This window comes from Styela clava, chromosome 12, assembly GCF_964204865.1.
Source record: "Styela clava chromosome 12, kaStyClav1.hap1.2, whole genome shotgun sequence".
In the NCBI taxonomy this organism is placed as follows: Eukaryota; Metazoa; Chordata; class Ascidiacea; order Stolidobranchia; family Styelidae; genus Styela; species Styela clava.
In genome coordinates, this window is record NC_135261.1 from 15,796,894 (window position 1) to 15,807,673 (window position 10,780).

Genomic DNA, 10,780 nt, shown 5'->3' on the forward strand with positions numbered 1-10,780 from the left:
GCACTTATTTCAAGCGGTTTCGCGATCGATTGTCTTGCTCAGTACTACAGCTACTGTAGGTCGGTACTGGTAAGTTGCCATACCGGTACCGTAACGCAGTGAAATTGACTTATTCCTTCCGCGGTATTACTAATGCTGCAATGCAAGTTTTATAGCCTATCGTATGCGGAACGGAATATCAGACCTACAGGTCCGGTACTGGTAGCTCAGTACGTAAGTACGATACTGGTACTGGTGCCGGTGTCTTACCACAATAAAATTACTGTAACTTATTCTTTCACGGTCCTACCAGTGCAGTAATGCAAGCGTTGTAGCACTTGTAGCCTACTATATTTGTTTATTGGACACGTTAGTGGACATAACGATCGTTTTGGTATTTTTGTTGTTCTTGTTCTTATTTGTCTTCTTCTTGGTATCGTTATGAAAAAATCGCTTTTCTCGTTGATTACTGGACCAATTGCTTTGAAATTTTCAGTGAGTAAAGATTATATTTTCCCCCAGAAGGCTATTACTTTTATTTATTCTTAAATTTTATATGAATCCTATGAGATATGATATTTCATACAAAATTTCGCGGTATTTATTTTTACTCATGGGAACACTGTTTTACACTTATTTCAAGCGGTTTCGCGATCGATTGTCTTGCTCAGTACTACAGCTACTGTAGGTCGGTACTGGTAAGTTGCCATACCGGTACCGTAACGCAGTGAAATTGACTTATTCCTTCCGCGGTATTACTAATGCTGCAGTGCAAGTTTTATAGCCTATCGTATGCGGAACGGAATATCAGACCTACAGGTTTGGTACCGGTACTGGTAGCTCAGTACGTAAGTACGATACTGGTGCCGGTGCCGGTGTCTTACCACAATGAAATTACCGTAACTTATTCTTTCACGGTCCTACCAGTGCAGTAATGCAAGCGTTGTAGCACTTGTAGCCTACTATATTTGTTTATTTTGATGAGAGTCTACTGGAAACAACATAAAATTTGAAAGGGAAGAATTGTTCTGTGATCAATTATCTGTCCTAAAGTGTAAACAACATAAAATTTGCAAGGGAACAACTGTTCTGTGATCAATTACCGTATATGGCCTACAGTGTACAGGTAAGATGCTGGCTGACTGCTAACCGGTACTGGTAGCTCAGTACGTAAGTACGATACTGGTACTGGTGCCGGTACCGGTGTCTTACCACAATGAAATTACCGTAACTTATTCTTTCACGGTCCTACCAGTGCAGTAATGCAAGCGTTGTAGCACTTGTAGCCTACTATATTTGTTTATTTTGATGAGAGTCTACTGGAAACAACATAAAATTTGAAAGGGAAGAATTGTTCTGTGATCAATTATCTGTCCTAAAGTGTAAACAACATAAAATTTGCAAGGGAACAACTGTTCTGTGATCAATTACCGTATATGGCCTACAGTGTACAGGTAAGATGCTGGCTGACTGCTAACTCAGTACCGCACCTACGTTAGGTACCGGTACCGCCGTAAATTCAGCTCTCATCTCTTTGTTGGACACGTAGTGGACATAACGATCGTTTCAATATTATGTTCTTGTTCTTTGACACGTTTTTAAAAAGTCGCTTTTCTCTTCGAATACTGGACCAATTGCTTTGAAATTTTCAGTGGTTAAAGATAAAAATTTTCTCCAGAAGGCTATTACTTTTTTTTTCGCTATGACGTCATCAAAATTATGTGACCCTACGTGTCCATATATTTGAGCATAGCTCTCTTGTTTTGATGAGAGTCTACTGGAAACAACATAAAATTTGAAAGGGAAGAATTGTTCTGTGATCAATTATCTGTCCTAAAGTGTAAACAACATAAAATTTGCAAGGGAACAACTGTTCTGTGATCAATTACCGTATATGGCCTACAGTGTACAGGTAAGATGCTGGCTGACTGCTAACTCAGTACCGCACCTACGTTAGGTACCGGTACCGCCGTGAATTCAGCTCTCATCTCTTTGTTGGACACGTAGTGGACATAACGATCGTTTCAATATTATGTTGTTCTTGTTCTTTGACACGTTTTTAAAAAGTCGCTTTTCTCTTCGAATACTGGACCAATTGCTTTGAAATTTTCAGTGGTTAAAGATAAAAATTTTCTCCAGAAGGCTATTACTTTTTTTTTCGCTATGACGTCATCAAAATTATGTGACTCTACGTGTCCATATATTTGAGCATAGCTCTCTTGTAATTTATATATGTTCATGGTTTGACGAACGAAATAAACTATCTCTCTCTATTAGTTTAAAATACTGACTTCTGGACTTGGCTAATTTTATGCATATCAAAACTTGTCATTTATTTTTTTCCACATGTTTTCCCAATAAAACATACTTACGCCTTACTACTGTTATTTGTAGCTTATTATTGTTAGCTAATTATTTTTGAGGTGGGGCGCAAGACTTCACAATTCTAAAAAGGGGGTGCGGTGCGGCTTGAAAAGTTTGGGAATGTTTGTATGTAGTAGAACCTAACCTGGTACACATGGTTCCGGTGTCTACCAACTGGGTTTACATACTTCAAGAGTACCTTTTTGTATTACAGTTGTGAAACGGAAAAAGCTGAATGTCGGTCTTATTCCATCTGTAAAGTTACCAAAAACTCCACAAAGAATGAACAATGTGTATTATCGATGAAATGAAAAGTGACATATAAAAAATACAGAAGCTGTGGAAAATATTTTGCATTACAGAAAAATTAGTTCACATATTAAATATTTTACATTACAAAAAAAATGGTGCTCCAGAAGTATGTGTACCAATATGAAGGTAACTAATTTTGTTCGCCTACTTTATATCAAGTTGTGTAAATGGACTAAATTCTATCGGTAGGGGGATATTCACTTGTGTAACACAGACAATTCCCGAACTTTTAATATAACAAAAATAAGGAGAATCGTAACCTAACCTGGTACACATACTACGAGTACCGAAAAAACAGCCCACATAGTAAAAGCAGTTATGGAAATACTTTACATTACAGAAAAATTAATTCACATAGTAAATAGCAGACGAAGGAAATATTTTGCATTGCAGAAAAAATAGCTCACATAGTTAATAGCAGTCATGAAATATTTCTCACTATTGATTACAAAAGTATAATTGCATCCGAATCAACAGTATCTATACGACTATATAAAGGATCGTTAAAATCAAATAATATGCAAGAATCATATTGATAACAAAATGTATTCTAATCAATTTTAATATATCTGAAACAAAATCTTCATAAATATCAAAACTCAGGTTCTCCATTACATAATACACACATTTCATTCCCTGCTTTTCTTCCAATTTCTGGCTTTTGTTTTCAATGGCAAGATATCCCAGAGTAATTTATAGTTAAAATCAGTATTTTTAATAAGTAAACGAATAGCTCGCAGAACCATGTGATTCATATGGGAAAAAGAGCTATGATTGAGAGAGGCCGTGGTTCGCCATATATTTAGGCCTTCTTTTCGGCTTTCCTCTCCCCTTGGATAAATATGTAAATCCCATGTTATATCAATTAATAAATACATAAATAACCGCACTCCTCTCGGCGACTGGTTCATATTCTGTTCTGTAGATACGTTTTCTGTCTAATAGATATGCATTCCCAATAAGCATATGCTCATAGTTGTATGCTTTCAGCGTACCATACTTCGAAACCCAAAATCAAATATGTATTGAAGAATTAAAGACCTCAAGTCAAGTTAATACGGCCAATTTCGCACCCGACTCGACTGAAGCAAGGGATTTTGGCAGCGAGCAATGCGTTTTCTTAATATGCAACGAACCATTTAGCTGGACGACGTAAAAATGCGGGGGACAATGCCACAATGAGCAAATCTTTGCAAGTTTCCACTCATTGTATATATGCTCATTGGGCAGAAGCAGCAGGCATGCTGTGATGAATGTCAAGCTTTTCTGCTACGTAATGGTATTTGTAGATTGAAAATCTTGTAACAAGAGTCCAGCACTGCAATTGCTTTTGTGTAATTGAAGCTTCCATTCGAACTGTGATCTAGTGATGATCCAATGTTCATCATTGGAATGGACTTACAATCTAAAAATACAAAAAAAAAAGATTGGATGAGTATGTCTTTTGCAGTAGAAAAACGGTCGCATGTCAACTTCGAACACATTCAATAAAAATGTTTCCAACTGAATTGGAGTCCTTGTACTGGACAAGTACTTTATGATAGTAATTTATAAAAGTGGTGAACAACACAGACTAGCTATTTTTTCAGTTTGTCTTCTTACCAAGGTCATATTGAAATAGACGAATTATTGAATAGAAATGGGCTATACATAAGTATTGGTTCTAACTCTTCATGATTTTAAAGCATAGAGTGATATCATCATACATCTACATATAGGCTATATAGAATCAAAAATTTCAACAATATGTTTGTAATGGTGACATTATTTCATTCATTCTCAACAGAGTCAACACTGTATTTTACACCCAAATACAACGCCCTAGATTTAAAAACATGTACCAACCTATCAGTTGTTCACTGCTCATCTGCTATATTTCTTCCATTTAGTTCCTCTGCTATTAGCTACTTGTGAGTTCCAATACTGTGATCATCTTCATTTTCAAGAAAATCAACATCCTGAATAGAAAGTTATTTTCAACAATATGTTTGTAATGGTGACATTATTTTATTCATTTCGCACTGTATTTTACACCCAAATACAACGCACTAGATTTAAAAACATGTACCATTATTATTACCATTATTATTGCATATCGCCGGATGAGAACAGAAGGGACCGAAGTCACATTTTTGGAAAATTCATCTTTTTTCAATATTTTGGGGTTTTGAGCCATGCTCTACAAGGTGGATGGTCTTGAAATCCTGAATTTCTAAATAATAAAAGTTTCAGATGGACTTAGGACTATAATATTTTGTAGAAGTTAAGAACAGAATGGGCCTAAGTCCAGCTTAAATTTTTGTTATTGAGAAATTCAGGATTTCAAGACCACCACCTTGTAGAATGTATTGTAGAGCATGGCTCAGAAGTCAGAACCCCAATGCTCAAAATCCCAAAATATTGAAAAAAGAGTCCTAAGTTCCAGTATGATGAGCATGAACATCAGAAATGAAATGTCCGAAACTTACATCCCTAAAAAATTATTCAGTGCAACTTGGGCCTAAGTCACCTTGCATCCCATACAAAAAATTCAGAAGTTGTTGAGAACAGAATGGGCCAAAATCCTTTATGGGGGTAAAAAAGCTGGAAGGAATTGAAGCTAAAGTGCCAAAAAATACCGATTACAAATATATTCTCCTCCACACTAAAATAACCAGAGCTCAGGTATATAATAAGTGTGAATATTTAGGAATTTAGAAAGCTCTATGACGCGATGGTGATGCAGTGATGTAATTTCCGGATGACGTAGTCATGTGGGGGTTAGAAATTAGATATGCAAAAATTGTCGAGACCGGCCAACTATAAGTATCTGCGGCGCGTACTGCAGGAGACCCATCTTATCTAGGCCTAGTACTGGTCACTTAACGTTAGCAAACAAAGCTTGACAAGATCTGAAGTTTGGCAAATCCAAAGTATCTAGTTGAGATAGAATACCGTAGCTCACGTTACTTGTACGAAGTTCAGAATTTACGACTCACGATATAAGTTACTGATAACGTTAAATTTCTGTATTTACCGCTATAGGCTATAGCCTAGTCTTATCTAGTACTGGTCACTTGACATTAGCAAACAAAGCTTTGGTTTGCTTGACTGGCAACGTTGGCTGAACGCAATCTGAATCCACATGAACACTGTAATAGTAGTAGTGGATTGACTGATCGATTGTTTAATTATGGCTAGATCAGTGATTTCCCTACACCCCCCCTATAGGGGGTGAACACCCCCCCCCCTAAAATTTCAAACACCCCCCCTAATTTTGAGGTGAGATTCCACACTGTAATTCCTAACTCTAGTATAATTGTATTCAAATATAACGCCTATGGCATATTCATCAGTGTAGATGAGTGGTTCCAAACCGAAGTCTGCGGGCCAATTACGGCTCGCGTGACGATTTAAAATGGCCCGCCGAACTTGAGTGAAATAGTTTAACCCTTCATGTGGTACATTTTGAGTTTTAGATACCGTCTATTGTTACATCATTATCACAGTTTAAGTACGTTTATTTCGTAACAATTGAATTATATCGGCATCTTATGTATACGTATGGGTATTAGGATTACACACTGCAGTATTTTAGATATCAGCCGTATATTAGGAAAGCTTAATAATGTCACAAAACGAAAACTAGGTACCGAAAACAGACGTTTTTTAGATGAATGATAGCGTTTTTATTTTTTTATTGAAAAGAATCAAATTTCAGCGATTTGTCTTCTTACCAACAAAATATTTCAGTTCTGAAGGAATACAACATTATGCGACATTATGATCAGTTGACGCGCGTATTTCAAAATTTAATTCATTGCATAATTCATACAAAGTTCAAACAAACATGTTAAAAAAATGTGAAATGTGTAACAAAACAAGCCATAAGTAGCCATTCATACAATGCCAGATGAGCTAGTAACTTCATTAGTCACTATCAGTTGCAAATTACTTGTTGAAACCTAGTAGTATATAGTTACGGTGGAAAGCCTTGCTTTATTATCTATTTCCCGGGAGTTCTATCAGCTAAATATTATAATTATTGATTTCATTACATAACAAACTGCGATGCTAGGTGTATCTAAAATCGAGCTTAGAGCCTATTTTGGTGCCTATTTCTCAAAATTTTCTCAGGGCGCTTAGGCGCGCCCTGAACCCCAGCCGTGCCGTCCCGCACTTTTCCTCGCTGCCCTTTTCTGGCCCTACAATTTTATTCTGCTGTGGATTTTGGCTCGCCGTCAATCAACTTGGGGGGCCCCTCTTGTACATCGTTTCTTAAATACATACCATTTTTTTAAGAATACAAATAGCCTAGTTTTATCTCAAATAGAAAATTATTTACCACCCCCTAAATTTCGAAACACCCCCCCTAAATGGAAAAGCTTGGGAACATACTGGGCTAGATTAAGGTGCCGGTACCGTACCGGTACTATAATTTCGCGTTGCACAGAGATAATGGGAATTGGTGGATTTTTGATGGTAAACATGTTGTTGCGTGTGATTCCAATGCGCTCAAAAATAACTTTATAAAATTTACCTGTATGGAGGTATTGCGTGAAGTGTACTGTACGGAGTTTTTGATAATTTTGTAATTTTTTTTCAAGTTTGCGAAGTTCTTTTTGCAAGCTGTGTATTTGAATTTTACATTATTGCTTGTGCGCAACCGTAGTTTTTCTGTAATTCCAATGCGCTTAAAAATACGTTTACAAAATTCACCTAGCGATATTTGTTACTCTGTTATAGGGTCGCAAAATAGCCTGTGATTAAAGTGTGTATGTTAAAAACACTAATTTTTATTTTTGTGATATAGATCATAACAAAATTAACCAATTTTGTTTGATACAATAAGTAGATAGAATTATTTGTTTGTTATGTTTCATGGTGTTTATACATTGAATGATTCATTAGCAGTGTTCCCTCTAAGGTGTGCGCGTGTGCTCGCGCACACAACTTTCAGAGGCTGCGCACACGCATAGATTTACTGTGCATAGACGTATTTCGATGTAATGTAACAATGTTCTCGGTTGGCAGGTTGAGAAAGTTTGTTGTTGCCCACCCATTACCCGGTTAGAACGCCAAAATTTCTTCATTGGTTTTTGCACAAATATTAGTCATTTCCAAATAAGTGCGCACACACCAAAATTTCTGCGCACACATACTACAAAAAATTAGGGGGAACATTGTTCATTAGCATTCGATGAAAAATCTGGGTTGGACTTATTTACTTGGTATGTGTTTCATTGCATCGGTACATTATTGTGAAAATTTACTAATCATTAAACATTGGGGTTAAGAGTATTCCACACAACGTGATTGGCGCTAACTACAGATAAACGAAATCAGTTACGTTGTGTTGGTTTACAGCGGAAATTGAAAAAAAAGTGTAGTAGAAGAGTAGAATAAGTTATTATAACAACGATCAACTTGAAATTTTTGCAGTGACATTAATTTATGTTTTAAAATGTCCTGATGAAATTTTATAATATTTCTCTTTTACTGCGGTGGGGTGATTTTTTTTTTGCCCGAAAACGTTCATTCAACAGGAGAATTTCGTTACATTGTACCCCGAAAAAGATGGATGCTCATCATGGTTTTAGTATTATGTTGAAGACATTTAATTTTAATTTAATGTGAATGTAAAAATCTTAAATTCATATTTTTACCCCGTAAAGCAAAACTTGGTTCCTCATACAGCGTTCCCTCTATTTTGGTTTAATATTTGTTCACTTAAAATATAGGTTTCCGCAAGAATTATTATCATTCGTAATATTCTTTGATTATAATTTAAAAATTAATATTATATCTTACTTGAATCGGAGTTTAAAATGAGAAAATTAATATTTGAATGATGAGACAATCGTAAAGGTAAAAATGTTATGCAGTAAAACGCTTTTTCGGACACGAAATAGACCTATGTATCGTTTTGTTATTATGTTGTTGTTGTTTGTTCCTCTTGGTGTTTGTATTTCTTCTTCTTGTAGAGAAACAAATCGATTTTCTCGTTAACTACTGTGTCAATTACTTTGTAATTTCCGTGATTAAAGATTGTTTTTGTTTCTATAAAGCTATGACTTTTATTTATTCCTTAATTATTTGCGAGATCTGATATTTCATTTAAAATGCGCTGTTCGATTTTTAATTACGGGAATACTTTTTATGACATCGTGGCGGCAGTCCACTGCGGCAGATTGCCTCTACACGTGCTACGGCGTTTTGTACTTTGTGTAGATATATTTGAGCATTGCTCTCTTGTGGTAATTTATTTTCATGTTAATGACTTGCAAATTCTAAATGAGTATTTTTATCAAATGCATTATATATCAAGTAATTTTATGATATCTACTTATATTATTTAATTGGAAATGTTGTTTTACATAGACATTCCTGATGTATGTTATATTAGGAAACCTGGAAAATTGGGGGAATGTGAATTTCTGTATTGTAATGTGAATTATGATTATTTAGGAATTAATAATTTTTGTTTATGATGCTTTAAAAAACCATTGTAGGATTTTAAATTCTCTACTTGGAAAATATAAAATAATAAATGTGTTCGATAGTGTTTAGTTGAATTTCAGTACAACTATTTAAATTACACAGCTGAGCGCTCACTGCCAGAGTGAAATAATTGTAACGGTAACTGAATGACTGAGGTAATAATCATAATTCACATTACAATACAGAAATCCACATTCCCCCAATTTTTCAGGTTCCCTAATATAACATACATCAGGAATGTCTATGTAAAACAACATTTCCAATTAAATAATATAAGCAGATATCATAAAATTACTTGATATATAATGCATTTGATAAAAATACTCATTTAAAATTAAGTCATTAACATGAAAATAAATTACCACAAGAGAGCAATGCTCAAATATATCCACACAAAGTACAAAACGCCGTAGCACGTGTAGAGGCAATCTGCCGCAGTGGACTGCCGCCGCGATGTCGTAAAAAGTATTCCCGTAATTAAAAATCGAACAGCGCATTTTAAAACCCTCCCCAGCCGGTCGTTCTGGTGCCATTTTACTTTGGTTATTTTTTTGTCAGCCATTAGGCCCTAAAGCTTCACTCGTGGCTTTTTATTAGCGTGTGATAGAGCTCTATTCAGCAATATATGTAAAACGAATTCATCTAAAAAAAATAATTTTTACGTCAAAATTCCAAAATTTCTATTGAACTTGCGAGATTTTGTGTCTAGTAGAGGGTTAATAATTATACCTCATTAATTAATTTTTATTTCAATGTTTTCTTGTGTTATTTTCCATCAGAACAACACCAAAATCACTATTATAGCAAAAATGGTTATTCTAAAATCCACGATTGTATTTACAGAATTTTTAAGTTCAAGGCTTCAATTGGCAATTTTGATGACGTCACACCTCTAATTATTAGTCCACACGCCCCCCTCAATGCAAAAAATGTTAATTATTTCGACGGAAATGCGCGTAGAAAGACGTAAACATTCTAATGCGCGCCGCTACGCGTGAAAATTACCATTAATTTTACGTTTTTTTCAGGTTTAAAAAATCTCGATACCTCTGCCAAGTGTGGTGCAGTCAAAATCATATTTATCAAAACATCACAGTGCCAGGGATGATATGTATGACTGGAAATACATGCTAAACCAATAATAAGTCATTATTAAGGATTGATAATCATTGATTTCCTGTCCGAGTCGCGTCAACAATTTCACACATGTGACTGGCGATTTTGAATTAAGTTGAAAATTATACAATGAAGACATGATACAAATGTTTCAACGCTCTTGTTTGGAATTTTGAACTAGAGGAATTCATCCTTATCCTTCAAAATTTGACGATAAGATAAAAAAAAATCAGTTCATTGTTAATAAATTTAAATAAATATAAAGTGGTTTGGTGTTTTGGGGGTGGATATCACAGTACATTAGAGTGTACTGTATATATATATATCCATTACATCCTATATTTGTTACTGTATAGGTGTGTGTAAATAGCACTCCAATGATAAAACATCAAAAATTAGGATATGATAGAATTTACATATTTGTACAGAAAAAAAAGATTGGATGGAGAACATGTTCTTGAAAATGTGAATCTATTGATCCCTTTCTGCCTCCTCTTCCATGAAACGATGTATGTTCTACATTCCCAGA

The 10,780-nt window shown here is 35.1% G+C and overlaps 1 long non-coding RNA gene across 1 annotated transcript; it reads right to left on the bottom strand.

The window, feature by feature from the left end:
* Nucleotides 1-2,621: 2,621 nt before the first annotated feature.
* Nucleotides 2,622-5,798, bottom strand: LOC144430581 (uncharacterized). The gene is made up of 2 exons (XR_013479618.1): nucleotides 4,501-5,798; nucleotides 2,622-4,060 (listed from the first exon to the last, which is right to left on the bottom strand). It is a non-coding gene; the product is annotated as an uncharacterized LOC144430581 (long non-coding RNA).
* Nucleotides 5,799-10,780: the final 4,982 nt, after the last annotated feature.